Source organism: Schistocerca nitens, chromosome 7, assembly GCF_023898315.1.
Source record: "Schistocerca nitens isolate TAMUIC-IGC-003100 chromosome 7, iqSchNite1.1, whole genome shotgun sequence".
NCBI classification, from domain to species: Eukaryota; Metazoa; Arthropoda; class Insecta; order Orthoptera; family Acrididae; genus Schistocerca; species Schistocerca nitens.
This window is the reverse complement of record NC_064620.1, coordinates 389,551,673-389,567,646: the sequence shown is the minus strand read 5'-3', so window position 1 is coordinate 389,567,646 and position 15,974 is coordinate 389,551,673. Positions and strand designations below refer to the sequence as shown.

Here is a 15,974-nt window from a genome sequence, read left to right as displayed (position 1 = left end):
AGTCGAGTCAACTGAAGGACATCTCTCGCACCTGGCAGCGATTCTGACAGCTTTGAACTGCGAAGCGCAAACGGCTATACGCGAGGACTGTGGCGCCTCGCGGAGTGGCCGCGCGGCTTCTGGCGCCATGCACGGATTGCGCGGCCTCTCCTGGCGGAGGTTCGAGTCCTCCGTCGGACATGGGTGTGTATGTGTGTTGTTCTTAGCATACGTTAGTTTAAGTAGTGCGTAAGTCTAGTTACCTATGACCTCAGCAGTTTGGTCCCTTAGGAATTCACACACATTTGAAAGCTGCCGGCCGCTGTGGTCGAGCGATTCCAGGCACTTCAGTCTGGAACCGCGCGACCGCTACGGTCGCAGGTTCGAATCCTGCCTCGGGCATGGATGTGTGTGATGGCCTTAAGTTAGTTAGGTTTACGTAGTTCTAAGTTCTAGGCGACTGATGACCTCAGAAGTCCCATAGTGCTCAGAGCCATTGGAACCATTTTTTTGAAAACTGTGGCTATATATCGAGCTATGAAGAGGCGTTGCCATGGAGACGTTACAAAATCGCTTTGTAGACTCGGGAAGCAGCTACGCCTAGAGTACACAAACTGTCAGAGATCATATTTCTTAATGTGCATACTGTACTTATACATCTGTACATTACGCGTATTTTTGTACGACTGTTTTATAATTTTACAGCTATTTTTCAACGAAACCATGAAAATGAAATTTTTTCGATACTTCACTATGAAAACCGTTCATTTTTTGTTTTCGATTCTAATAGAAAATTGGCAAAATGAATGTATGAGCAATGCCGAGTTTGTCAGGTAGTACTCTGTGAGACATTATCTACGGAGAAGGGTAGTGCGAATGTTCACACGCGTGTTTGGCTGCTGAGAGGCTTTAACAGGAAATAATAAAATTCTCTCGCGCTTCCAGCCGCGTTATGAGGATGTTTAACCACTTGACCGCGGCTGGAGCCTTGGGAAAATTTTATTAGTTCACATCGCCATCAGACCAGACATAGTGTAGCAGATATGTTGAAAAATCTTGAGTGAAAGACATGAAAAGAAAGACGGCGAGCAACTCGCGTGAACCGGCTACGAAATTTTCACGCAATAGCTACGAATATTCTTCACCCCACCATGCTTGTATCCCCTAGAGATCGTGCAGGTAGAACCATGCAAATAAAACTTCACAGATAAGCACAAGGAAGTCATTCTGTCCACGCTCCATATGTAAATGGAACATTGAGAAATGCAAATATATGCAGAATAAAGAGTACCCTCTGCCACAAATTCGCAATTATTGGCACTATATAGATAGCAAACCTATCAGACATTGGGACGCTCTCATTGGAGAGTAAGGAGACTATACAGGATGTTAGTGGTATAAGACCATATATTGTTATTATTGGTGCCTTAATATGTACCCACTTCAACGTGTTCTTTTTTCTCTGGGTCTAACAGTCTTCCCATAAGCAAGTCACATTATTTACTACCTGTTGTTTTCTGCACGGTCGTAACAGCACTACGCCTGTCCGTGTAGACTAACCTTTTTGCGTCCATGTGTGTCCTGAGCTGCTGCCCAGGGAAAAATCAATATTAGTGGCTTGCACATACTACATGTATTTGGAGATAGTAACCAACCTAAATCATGCTCCTCCCAATATCTATAATTATTAGTCTGCAAATGATGTAAACACTGATTTAGTGTTGTTTAGTACACTTTCCTTATATCTGCACTAATACCCCGATGCCCTGTATAAAGGAGTAATGTTCATCAAAGCCTGCAGCACGATTAGAGCATTGAGACATAGACAATTAGCTGATGGAAGTTGCTGTCGCTCTCGGGGAAGACATCAATGATTACTGGTACAGGTCACATGCGAGTCCAAGTGCATCCCCCCCACAGCATAACATGCCTCTACAGGCGTGCATCAGTGTCGCGTGCATGTTTCGAGTAGCCGTTTGCCTGGATGATGATGCAGTCGTACACGGCCACAGACCTGGTGTAAAGGGAAACGTTATTCCTCCGGCCATGTCACGTGTTTCCACTGATCCACCCTCAATTCTCTACGAGCTCGTGCCCACTGCAATCGTTATTGGCAATGTCGTTGGGTCAATATGGAAACACATGTGTTGTTCGCTGCGAAGCCCCGTATTCAATAACCTGTGTTGATAGGTGTGCTCTCAAATACTTATGACTGAGCCAGCTTTGTGCTTTATCGTCAAATCTGCCACGGATCGACAAATATCCTGCTTTACACTGTACAAGCATCCCACCTCCAAGTTCTGCGATAAGGCGTGAATGTCCAAGACCTTGGCGCCTATTCGTGGTTTTAACGTCCTTCAACCACATTCCACAGATGCTCACGACAGTAGAATGCGAACAGCATCGCCGTTTCCGAGACGCTCGTTGCCTGGCAATGGGCCAACACAATCTGCCCTTTGTCAAAATCGCTTGTGTCAGTGGGGTTTCCTCATTTACAGCTCTCAAGAATTATTTCCCATTCGTCTCTCCTCGGCTTACCCGCTTTCTTTTCCGTAGCAGGTGGCGCACAGCCACCAAGTATCATTCAAAATCGTGGTGGACAGTAGTCATAATGTTTTGGCTCATGAGTGTAATTCCAAAGTACTTGTACACAGTCTGCTCACTAAGAATTGGAGGAGTCCACCATTCGAGGCGATGGATATTTCTTCATTCACTCTGATCTGTAAACTTCCGGATTGAGCGTATGCTTTAGCGATCTCTTCTCTGGAGGTGACTGTCAACACGATATTTTCGATCATAAAAGGAAATGTATTCAAAAAATCTTTTTTCACACCAGCATCCTGTTAAATTAAACGTGAAAGATTGAAGAAATAGCCCCCTAAGTTTCTACTTCGGTACTACAGCTAAAATGCGAGCACATGTATCGATATACATGGTACAGTCAGATTACTGTATCTGCCTTTCAAAAGCAACGCAGACAACCGTGAGACGTCCAGAGAGAGAGAGAGAGAGAGAGAGAGTTAATAAGGCTCTGGAAGGTACCGACAGGGTTATGGAGCAATGCCGACACCAGTGTCGTGCCAACTGTGCTAGGTTTCTCGCTTGAGAATCCATGACGTGAACAGCCCGATCGAGGTGCTCCCACAGAACCTCGAGTGGGCTTAAATCCGGGCTGCCTGGTGGCCAGGAGAGTACGGTAGCCTACACTCATTCTGGCTCTCTTCGACCACGTACGTACACTGCGAGAAGTGTGACACGTTCCACTGTCCAGCTGATAGCTGCCATCCCGGCGAGGAAAGACAAATTGCATGTAGGGGTGGACAGGGTCCCAAGAATAGATGCATACTTGGGTTGATCCATTGTGCCTTCCAAAATGACGAGATCCTTCAAAGAACGTCAGGAAAACATTCCCCAGACCACAACGTTCCCTCGTCCGTCCTGGACCGTTCCGACGGTTGTTGCATGGTGTTTCCTTTGAGACATTTCCGCCTTTCACGCTAATGGCCATCTTTCCGATGGAGCATAAAACGCGATTCATCTGAAAAGTTGACCTGTCGCCACTCACTGGACGTCCAGTTAAGGTAATGACGTGCAAAGTCCAGTCTTCGTCGCCGATGAATAGCAGTCAGCATGGGTGTATGAATTAGGCACCTGGTGCAGAGGCCCAAACGCACCAGCATTCGCTGAATGGTCTTGAAGAGACATTGTTGGTATGAAACTTCCTGGCAGATTAAAACTGTGTGCCGGACCGAGACTCGAACTCGGGACTGGCAGAATTGAAGCTATGATGACGGGTTGTGAATCGTGCTTGGGTAGCTCAGATGGTAGAGCACTTGCCCGCGAAAGGCAAAGGTCCCGAGTTAGAGTCTCGTTCCGGCACACAGTTTTAATCTGCCAGGAGGATTCATATCAGCGCACACTCCGCTGCAGAGTGAAAATCTCATTCTGGGAACATCGTTGGTAGTTCATTGCTGCATATGGCCGCTTAGTTGCTCAAGAGTTGTTCGTCTGTTCGCCTGTATACATATACTCAGCCATCGTTCACGCCTGTCGTTTATGGCCCGTGTGCATCATAATTGCCTTGGCGCCGCTATTGGATAGCGACATTTTGCAATACATGGCATATTTCAACCGCGGCGGCACTCGAACAGTTTACGTACTTAGCCGTTTCCGAAATGCTTCCACCATTGGCCCTAGAGCCAATGATCGTGCCCTTCTGGACCCCCGTCCCGATGGGCTTTATATGGCCTCCACTGTTTGTGCTGAGACACCTGTGGTCTGTGAGTGGTTACTGCACGTTGACGTCGAACATGCGCGGTGGTCACATTAATGTGACTGGACCGTGTATTTGTCTTCTTTTTTTATATATTCACGACATAAATTGTACACATCAATCAAGAAGATATTTTCGAACTTCAACGAAAAATTAATTCAAAAATGTTTTCTTCAATATAACAGTCTGGTGAACGAAACGTGAAAGACTAAAGACATATCCTTAGTGGCTGCCTATATTTCTACATCAGCACTGCAGCTTAATCATACACATGGAACGGCATGATATCTCCTTTTATAGATCAAAATATGCCATTATTCTTGCCGTATACAGTACACGTGGCATGCAGTGTAATGCAATACACTCAGATGAAATGAACTCTCAACGCTTGCGATTTGATCAAACGCCTGTTGAGATTCAGCTAACCCCATTATTGCTGGGTACCATATACGGTGCGAATAATTGCATCTTACGCAATAAAACACGGCATATACGACTATTCCTGTTTATGACTGAATAGTGTAGAAGCTTCGCCACCTACGGAGCTTAGGTCCTTAATGTTATTTCACCTATGATGGATCTTGGGCGTTGTTCAATGGACACCGCAGCCAGCCACAAGTACCTTTAAAAACGCAAAAACTTTTTAAAAAGTATTTTTGGCTGGTTGTTGTCTTCCTCGAACTATTTTAACCTAGATCTGATATTTAAAAGCTCATTTACAACTGACTGTATGTAAAGAATTTTGTAAACATTCTAGATTCAATAGCTGCAATGTTGTGTTTGAGCTTGGTTATCATCATTACAGACTGCAACGTGTAGTAGTTTTTAAGTGATCTACGTTCATTTGACTCGATAACTAGGTTTTTTAATGTCTAGTCTACATTTCAGCGCGCTGATGACAATGCAGGTTCTCGAAACTAAGTTCGTATTAACGAATATTTGTTATTACCGTCTAGCAATATATTCATTAAAAATTCGAAATATTCTTTTCGCAAACTCAGTGTCCTACGATACTGCGCATGGAAAACAAACTTTGTCTTCTCAACATGTATATGTACAATAGTTTTTCTTTCTCTTAATACATGCTTTCCTTCTGTTACAGAGATACAACAATGAATACGCCATTACAGTATTAATGTGCTCGTTTTGAAATGGAAGCGACATAATTAAAATCTGAATGACTGTTGAAAACGTATAGCTCGAAACAGATTTCGTAACTAACTAAGTTTAGATTAATCTGAAAAATAAATGATGAATTATTGGTGCCCGAAAAAAGCTTAAGGCGATTACTTTCAATCGTTTGAGGTTTAATGGCGCCATATAGAGACGGATTGCTGTTCAACTGGCTGCAATGAATCCACGAAGTAATTTTCAGTGTTCAATTCCGATCTCTATTCGTAGGTGCCGCACTACATCTCTGTCAAATCAAATTAACACATTTCACGACAGAAAAAAAAAAAAAAAACGAAAACACATAGCGACATAATGCGTTAGGAAAAATCATCGCTGAGAAGAAATAGAAGTAATACATGCCGAATCAAACAACGTCTCTTTCCATTCCGAAGTCCGCTGCACGTGGTCTCGCGGTAGCGTTCTCGCTTCGCTAGCACGGGGTTCCAGGTTCGATTCCCGGCAGGGTCAGGGATTTTCCCTGCCTCGAGATGACTCGGTGTTGTGTCGTCTTTATCATCATTCATCCCCATTACGGTCGGAGGAAGGAAATGGCGAACTACCTCCACTAGGACCTTGCCTAGTACGGTGGTGCGGGTCTCCCGCATCTTTCCCCTACGCTCTGTCACGGAGTATGGGATTTCATCATCCATTCCGAAGTTCATCAAGAATCGAAATAGCCAGAAGAGGTCAGTTACGCAATTGCATTAGTTTCATAATTTTAAAAAACCGACCCATTTACTGCTTTTATCAATGTTACAACACACAAACAACCCTTTCAGTAAATAAAATGCCGCCTACAATATTTAGTCGTAACTCCTCCCGAAAATAGTCACATTTTTTTAGTGAATGTTAACTATTAATCGATGGACTGTTTTTTAACTGTACCAAAAGATCTGCCAAATGCCGGCCGGAGTGGCCGAGCGGTTCTAGGCGCTACAGTTTGGAACCGCGCGACCGCTACGGTCGCAGGTTCGAATCCTGCCTCGGGCATGGGTGTGTGTTATGTCCTTAGGTTTAAGTAGTTCTAAGTTCTAGGGGACTGATGACCACAGCAGTTAAGTCCCATAGTTCTCAGGGCCATTTGAACCATTTTTTTATCTGCCAAATCCATGTACTTAAGATGGTATTCTCCTTGAAACACTTCTTTCCCGTAACAAAGATAAGTACTGTGGAACGTAACGTGGTAACGCGGCATAATGCTCATTAACATGCTTACCGCATTGCGAACAGTTGTGTATACAACGAGGGGAGAGCTACGAAACCACTCTTAATGCCGCTGGTTGAACATCGAAACAGCACTTCAGCGCTGCCGTCGTATGAGACGAGTGATGAAACATTACCTACGTTTGAGACCACTAACTGTCATAAGACAACTACCAGTTTTTCGAGGTGCGATGAAGAAGTACTGCAAACGCGAATCTTTGCACTTTGCTAAAATATTTAATCTCTGTTTTTGTTTGAAGTGACCAGCTAGCAAGAGACCGATGAACTCACACTACAAGTCTTTTAAACCCGGCCATGCAAAAAAGTTTAATGTATTTTACTATATAGGCCTTGCGAGATAACGTGCAGTCGAATCTGAATGACAGAATTTCGGAAGGGTAATATGAAGTAAATCAAAGGCTGTAAAGTCCTTTCATGAAGCTTCGCATTCTAAAGAATGTGAATTTTTTAAAATTCCGTTACTGATGAAAATTGCGTCAGACTTCTGTCGAGTAATTACACTGAATGAGGCTATGTAAGTGGGATATGAAGGAACCACGAAGTGCTTGGTGAAACTGTTCGTCGACAGTAAAGTACGATAGTAAACTTCATCAGTACAGTACGATAGTAAACTTCTCGCCCGCCCCCTCCCCCGCTCCCCCTTTCTCTCTCTGTCGCCCTAGCGTGTCTACGATCCAAAAAGTTGTATACGGTGCCACAAGCCGTGCGATTCCTTGGCTCAAATGTCTCTAAGCACTATGGGACTTAACATCTGAGGTAATCAGTCCCATAGACGTACAACTGCTTAAACCTAATTAACCTAAGGACATAACACACGTCCATGCCCGAGGGAGGATTCGAACGTGCGACCGTAGCCGCCGCGTGGTTCCGGACGTGATTCCTTGCCTTATTGGACGATACATGCGAAACATCAAAGGAAAATGTGCCTCTAGAAGCGTAACACACAGGCATTTGAGCGGCAGAACCTTGTTATTGCGTAGTAGCGCGGAGACAATGGAGAAATAACATATAAAACAACAATAAAGCGCTGCTTTACAATAAAACGTATTCTGACGAAACAAAGTAACGAACGTACGAAATAAAGCACGACAAACTTGTACAGCACGCGCGCGCAAAACTCAGCACGAAATAAAGCCATTTGCGGTCATTGTTTCTACACGCCGAATGGCGGCAAATGAACGACATCGGGCGAAAAACATTTACTTCCACGAGGATTGTCTGTATGACGCTGTACCACATACGCAACAAGAAGTATAAAGCATAAGGAGCTAAGTTACAGGTTATGACACGAGGATAGTGATTTTAGTAAAAAAAATGAAACAAGTTAGAAAAGAACCTGGGCAGACGACGAAACGTGAATGGTAAGAGATACCATATCACTCACCTGACAGAGATCCTACAATCCCGTGCATCAACAGGTATCGAAGAAAGCACAGTCTTTACACTCCTCGCTTGCCGGCTGTGGAGACACTGCGCACAAAGAAGATAATGCGTACCACTGGACAGTCTGATCTTGACTGAGCCATGGGCGCGCAGCAGCTGTCAGAGCGTGTAGGGTGCCGTTGGTGGGGGAACGGCAGGTGGAGGGGGAAGTTAGACTCCGACAGAGGGGTGAGGAGCGGCGGAGGGGGTTAGCTCCACATTCCACACGGACGTCTACAGCGAGGGCGCCCCACATCACGAAGCTCGGTCATTGACGATGCAGGAAGAAGTCTATAGAACACAACGCGGAATAATGTGCGAGGAAAAGCGCGTAAATGGCCCAATGGCAGAGCTAAATGACAGGGAAAATCAACATCGATAAGTCAAAAAAGGTCGAAAAGAAACTGTGCAAGAGAAACGAAGGAGAGAAAGGGATTCATGCCCAGATGAGACGAAGCGAAACTGAAAATAAATAATGGTATTCTTGGATCCGCTGAGTCACAGGTAAATCATGTGGCAGACTTCGGCTGGTTGGTATATTAATTTTACTGCCTATGGGGAAAATGCAATCACTCTAGAAAGGAGATTGTTTGCAAAACATTCATGTGATCATCTTAAAATATTACTCAAGTAAGTTGAGGTCTGCGCAGATAGGAAAAATACTAGCAGCATCTGCAAGTCCCTTATCTACTTCAGCACATCTTTTATCCATGGATATTAAAATCTATAAACACTATAACACGTTGAGTTCGCTGAAACCCTGACGCTAGGCTTATGTCTGATCTGAACAAAATTGGGGAGAAAAGAAATTTTGGTGTAACTTGACTAAAAAGATGGATCCTGTGACAGGCGACAATCTGAGACATCAAGGAAACGCGAGTTTCGTATTGGTGGGAAAGGGGGCGGGGCAGAATTATAGGCAGGTTCAAATGGATGTGGCTTGTGGTAGTTACTTCGGAATGAAGAGGTGGATAAGAACAGCGCGGAGACCTGCATCGAGCCAGCTTTCGGACTTACGACTATAACAACGACAACAACAACAATAACAATCTGTCATATTGTTAATATATTCCTGAGGTTACAAATTTCTGTTGTAAATAGTGATACGAATTTTGAGAAATTTACTGCAGCATATTTCCTCAACATTGGGAAGCCAAATGAAGTCGTGTTGCAAGTTTCCGCACACGCCTTGCATATCGTGTAATGTTAGTCATATAGTTCGTTTATCAAATGTACATTAATAGCCATAATGTGAAATCGTGATAACATGCTACACTTGTAAACATAATAAGAGTTGTGCTATGTACTTGCAAAAATATTGGAGGGGAACGTTGACAGGGACACTGATTTCAGACGTAAAGGCATTTATGTCTTACTTGATACACAAACAGAAAAAGTAAGACCATGAAGCGAAGATTCCATGGGTGCTATCACAGCTTTCAGGAATCACGTAAGCGACTTCTGTTAATGTAAGCGAAACAAGAATGGTCTCGGTTTATCTGCGCAATGGGAAGAAACCTCTGCGACGCACTTTCAAGTAATTTACAGTGAATGAATGTAGATAAATACGTAGATTGTTTCATACAAGGTGATTCAGCTGCCCCTAGCGTCGTCATTTTATGTAACACACGATGTTATAGATGGGTTTCATAAACCACGCGCGAGATTTTCATATTTTCTCGCTCGCTATGAGCGAACTATTAGTCCTACAGAGAATTTGAGCAGGATGGGATACATTTTTGCTCGAGGCCGTAGTTTTCGAGTTATTCAAGAAGAACTTAAAATTGTGACCTTCAAACGCACTCCCACTCCCACACTCCAAGCTGACAGGTCCGGACTTCTGGTACGTTGTCCAAGGCACTCCCTGCTACCACTGTGCAAATGTTTACCGCTGCACGAATTATTTACCATACTCGACCTTTTGTGGTCTTCATTGACCAGCCGCATTACGCCACCGGCTTAGTCGAGCGCTTATAAATTGTAAAATTGACCTTTGTGTAAATTTTACTTAACAGTTTTGTGATTTTTTAACAGTATAAAATAGACAATAACATCGTTGTATTCCTCAGACCTTCTGACTACGAAACCGCTGTGTTTTGTACCGAATCATCAACGTAATTTGTTTTAGCGTAACGTTTACAAAAGCCGTTTTCTTTCATTATCCTCACGGTCACGTTTAAATTAATAATGTTAATTAAATAGCCGAATGTGCTGTTGGTGTAACAGCGCAATTAATAGAGACAAAAGAATGTCGAATATCGGAAACAGTTGGTGTTGAAAATTTTTGTGCAGAGGTGGGAGGGAGTGCCACGAACAACATACTACAAATTCTGATTGGTGAGGGATGTGTGGAGATGTGCGTTTGAAGGCAGCTTTTGTAAGCTTTTATTGAATAACTCGAAAACCGTGGTCTCCAGCGAAAACGTGTCCCTGTACAAAATTTAACTACAATTACATTTCCTCCACAAAGGTATGTTCATTTTTTCTGTAGGATTAATACTTCGCGCATAGCGAGCGGGAGCATACGGAAATCTCGCTCTTCGCTTATGAAGGCCAACTCTAATATTGCGGGTTGCATAAAACGACAACGGTAGGGGCAGCTGAATCACGATGTATAGCACCACAAGCTCTACTTATATTGGATAATTAATGAGGAATTAGGGAAACGAATAGCGAAGAAAAAAAATTATGACATAACGTGAATAACCCCCCCATGAACCATGGACCTTGCCGTTGGTGGGGAGGCTTGCGTGCCTCAGCGATACAGATAGCCGTACCGTAGGTACAACCACAACGGAGGGGTATCTGTTGAGAGGCCAGACAAACGTGTGGTTCCTGAAGAGGGGCAGCAGCCTTTTCAGTAGTTGCAAGGGCAATAGTCTGGATGATTGACTGATCTGGCCTTGTAACAATAACCAAAACGGCCTTGCTGTGCTGGTACTGCGAACGGCTGAAAGCAAGGGGAAACTACGGCCGTAATTTTTCCCGAGGGCATGCAGCTTTACTGTATGATTAAATGATGATGGCGTCCTCTTGGGTAAAATATTCCGGAGGTAAAATAGTCCCCCATTCGGATCTCCGGGCTGGGACTACTGAAGAGGATGTCGTTATCAGGAGAAAGAAAACTGGCGTTCTACGGATCGGAGCGTGGAATGTCAGATCCCTTAATCGGGCAGGTAGGTTAGAAAATTTAAAAAGGGAAATGGATAGGTTAAAGTTAGATATAGTGGGAATTAGTGAAGTTCGGTGGCAGGAGGAACAAGACTTCTGGTCAGGTGACTACAGGGTTATCAACACGAAGTCAAATAGGGGTAATGCAGGAGTAGGTTTAATAATGAATAGGAAAATAGGAATGCGGGTAAGCTACTACAAACAGCATAGTGAACGCATTATTGTGGTCAAGATAGATACGAAGCCCACACCTACTACAGTAGTACAAGTTTACATGCCAACTAGCTCTGCAGATGACGAAGAAATTGAAGAAATGTATGATGAAATAAAAGAAATTATTCAGATAGTGAAGGGAGACGAAAATTTAATAGTCATGGGTGACTGGAATTCGAGTGTAGGAAAAGGGAGAGAAGGAAACGTAGTAGGTGAATATGGATTGGGGCTAAGAAATGAAAGAGGAAGCTGCCTGGTAGAATTTTGCACAGAGCACAATTTAATCATAGCTAACACTTGGTTTAAGAATCATGATAGAAGGTTGTATACATGGAAGAACCCTGGAGATACTAAAAGGTATCAGATCGATTATATAATGGTAAGACAGAGATTTAGGAACCAGGTTTTAAATTGTAAGACATTTCCAGGGGCAGATGTGGACTCCGACCACAATCTGTTGGTTATGACCTGTAGATTAAACCTGAAGAAACTGCAAAAAGGTGGGAATTTAAGGAGATGGGACCTGGATAAACTGAAAGAACCAGAGGTTTTACAGAGTTTCAGGGAGAGCATAAGGGAACAATTGACAGGAATGGGGGAAAGAAATACAGTAGAAGAGGAATGGGTAGCTTTGAGGGATGAAGTAGTGAAGGCAGCAGAGGATCAAATAGGTAAAAAGACGAGGGCTAGTAGAAATCCTTGGGTAACGGAAGAAATATTGAATTTAATTGATGAAAGGAGAAAATATAAAAATGCAGTAAATGAAGCAGGCAAAAAGGAATACAAACGTCTCAAAAATGAGATCGACAGGAAGTGCAAAATGGCTAAGCAGGGATGGCTAGAGGACAAATGTAAGGATGTAGAGGCTTTTCTCACTAGGGGTAAGATAGATACTGCCTACAGGAAAATTAAAGAGACGTTTGGAGATAAGAGAACCACTTGTATGAACATCAAGAGCTCAGATGGCAACCCAGTTCTAAGCAAAGAAGGGAAAGCAGAAAGGTGGAAGGAGTATATAGAGGGTCTATACAAGGGCGATGTACTTGAGGGCAATATTATGGAAATGGAAGAGGATGTAGATAAAGATGAAATGGGAGATACGATACTGCGTGAAGAGTTTGACAGAGCACTGAAAGACCTGAGTCGAAACAAGGCCCCCGGAGTAGGCAACATTCCATTGGAACTACTGACGGCCTTGGGAGAGCCAGTCCTGACAAAACTCTACCATCTGGTGAGCAAGATATATAAAACAGGTGAAATACCCTCAGACTTCAAGAAGAATATAATAATTCCAATCCCAAAGAAAACAGGTGTAGACAGATGTGAAAATTACCGGACAATCAGTTTAATAAGCCACAGCTGCAAAATACTAACACGAATTTTTTACAGACGAATGGAAAAACTAGTCGAAGCCGGCCTCGGTGAAGATCAGTTTGGATTCCGTAGAAATACTGGAACACGTGAGGCAATACTGACCTTACGACTTATCTTAGAAGAAAGATTAAGGAAAGGCAAACCTACGTTTCTAGCATTTGTAGACTTAGAGAAAGCTTTTGACAATGTTGACTGGAATACTCTCTTTCAAATTCTAAAGGTGGCAGGGGTAAAATACAGGGAGCGAAAGGCTATTTACAATTTGTACAGAAACCAGATGGCAGTTACAAGAGTCGAGGGACATGAAAGGGAAGCAGTGGTTGGGAAGGGAGTAAGACAGGGTTGTAGCCTCTCCCCGATGTTATTCAATCTGTGTATTGAGCAAGCAGTAAAGGAAAAAAAAGAAAAATTCGGAGTAGGTATTAAAATCCATGGAGAAGAAATAAAAACTTTGAGGTTCGCCGATGACATTGTAATTCTGTCAGAGACAGCAAAGGACTTGGAAGAGCAGTTGAACGGAATGGATGGTGTCTTGAAGGGAAGATATAAGATGAACATCAACAAAAGCAAAACGAGGATAATGGAATGTAGTCGAATTAAGTCGGGTGATGTTGAGGGTATTAGATTAGGAAATGAGACACTTAAAGTAGTAAAGGAGTTTTGCTATTTGGGGAGCAAAATAACTGATGATGGTCGAAGTAGAGAGGATATAAAATGTAGACTGGCAATGGCAAGGAAAGCGTTTCTGAAGAAGAGAAATTTGTTAACATCGGGTATAGATTTAAGTGTCAGGAAGTCATTTCTGAAAGTATTTGTATGGAGTGTAGGCATGTATGGAAGTGAAACATGGACGGTAAATAGTTTGGACAAGAAGAGAATAGAAGCTTTTGAAATGTGGTGCTACAGAAGAATGCTGAAGATAAGGTGGGTAGATCACGTAACTAATGAGGAGGTATTGAATAGGATAGGGGAGAAGAGAAGTTTGTGGCACAACTTGACCAGAAGAAGGGATCGGTTGGTAGGACATGTTCTGTGGCATCAAGGGATCACCAATTTAGTATTGGAGGGCAGCATGGAGGGTAAAAATCGTAGGGGGAGACCAAGAGATGAATACACTAAGCAGATTCAGAAGGATGTAGGTTGCAGTAGGTACTGGGAGATGAAGAAGCTTGCACAGGATAGAGTAGCATGGAGAGCTGCATCAAACCAGTCTCAGGACTGAAGACCACAGCAACAACAACAACATGAATAAGAGAGGAGAGAAGGGATCGGCTGATGGGGCACAACCTGAGGCGTCAATGAATCGATAATTTGGTAATGAAGGGGAATGAGGGGGGGGGTTGTAGAGGGAGACGAAGGCTTGAATAACGTGGATGTAGTAGTTATACAAGAATGAAAAGATTTGTTCAGGATAGCCAAACGTTTGGAGCTAGGATTCACAAACTCTTTATCTTACGGAACAGTTTCAGGATTCTGGTACATTGTGGGACACCTTGTTTATCCTGAAGGTTAAAAAAATTAAAATGATAAATTTTTTTATTTAGTGATTATTTCAATTTAAAAAACTGTAATTTTAGTAATAGTTTTTCACGGAGTATTTATTCACTTTCCGCGAAACACCAGTGAGTCACGAGCACAGTTTGGTAAACCTTGGTTTGGAGCTCCATCAAACCTGTTTCCGGACTATTGACTACAACAACATACCTTTCCAATCATATCTCCATTACATTGCAATGTTCTCTCGTATAGCGTTGTATTCAGAACAAGGAAACAGTCCAAGTGTTCATGCTGCATACAGAAATCAACATATGACGCATGTGTGTCCTTGGCGCTCCAATGTCGTACGCAGAATTAAAAAAAAAAAAAATCGCTGGTGGGCTAATGGACATAATGGCCCCTCCTCTCTACGATTTAATCGGCGACCGCACACAAACATAGGTGAGCAAGAACACTTGAGCAGCTGACGGACCCGCTGGAAGCATGCGCGGATGATTTCACCCGGCCAGCGGATTCCGCGGCGGCCGGCAGTGGTGGGGGGAGCCCAAGTGGCCGGCTGGTGGCTGCCCTTGATCCACGTAACAGGCGGATCATCTCCGCGCCAGCCCGCCGCTGCGGCACAGCCTGGGCCCCCACATAATCCGCGACTTGCAAAACGGGACAGGGCGCCGCTCACCATAAACGGGCAGCGACGTTCGATGGCTTATCCGCAACACCTACATCTACTGCATCTTCACCAAAGGAGGCGAAGTAAATATAGCAGAATTAGAAACAACAACGGCTTCCTACATGGGTAATTTTGTCGTATAAGGGGCAATTAGGAAGTTTCCGTTTGAGGGAGTTGCTGCAGGATATGTGTAACGCAGCGCGACTCCGATGAGGGGGTATAAGCACCGACATGCAGGCGAGGAGTTAGCGTGGCATTCGTGTCTTTCCCACGTGCGTGCGGTAAATGTGGAAACGTGCTCTATTGCGACGTTATTAGGAATTGCGTACACACAGCGCCAACGTGCTGTCATTCTTTTCTTCGCTGTCGAACAACAAGCACCGGTAGACATCCATTGGGGAATCAGAAATGTATATGGGGCAGAATGTCTGTCGAAAACCACCACTGTGGAATGGTAACGCTGCTCCATATCACAAATGTCGTAATGCAGAAGTTACGACAACTCAAGTGCACCTGTCCTACAGTCCTGATCTCGCCCCATGCCTTCGGTCCCTTAAAAAAGGCCTGAAGAGTCGATGATTCCTATTGGACGAGGATGTGCACCCGGCAATTAGGAGATCTTCACGCAGCAGGACACGTGTTTTACCAAACGGGTATCTTCTAACCTGTGCGTTGGTGGGTGATTGCCTCAGTGTTCACCCCGACTTTTCCTGACTAGCATACCGACCCAGCGCTGTACGCCCTTCGAACAGAAACGTTTTGATCGCCCCTTAGCGCTACCCTCGATATAGCGAAGCAACAGAATAAATCGCTCAATTAACGTAAGCCTTCTGGACCAAGTTCTGTACCAATTAGATTTCTTCCAGAGAATACTGATGAAATAACTCCATTTTTAACAATAATGTACAGCTGCTCGCTCGACGAAAGATTTGTGCCTAAAGCCTAGAAAGTTGCAAAGGTCATACGAATACACAAGAGAGA

At 43.7% G+C, this 15,974-nt stretch overlaps 1 protein-coding gene across 3 annotated transcripts in view; it reads right to left on the bottom strand.

The window, feature by feature from the left end:
- LOC126194711 (uncharacterized) overlaps positions 1–15,974 on the bottom strand; it is a 965,948-nt gene that overhangs the window by 301,552 nt on the left and 648,422 nt on the right. Inside the window, exon 1 of one of the 3 annotated variants that reach the window (XM_049932948.1) lies at positions 8,034–8,162. The exons of the other annotated variants lie outside the window; for them this stretch is intronic. The gene's annotated coding sequence lies outside the window, so the exon portion shown is untranslated. Of the gene's footprint in view, positions 1–8,033; positions 8,163–15,974 lie in introns of those variants that run through there. 3 annotated transcript variants of the gene reach the window in all.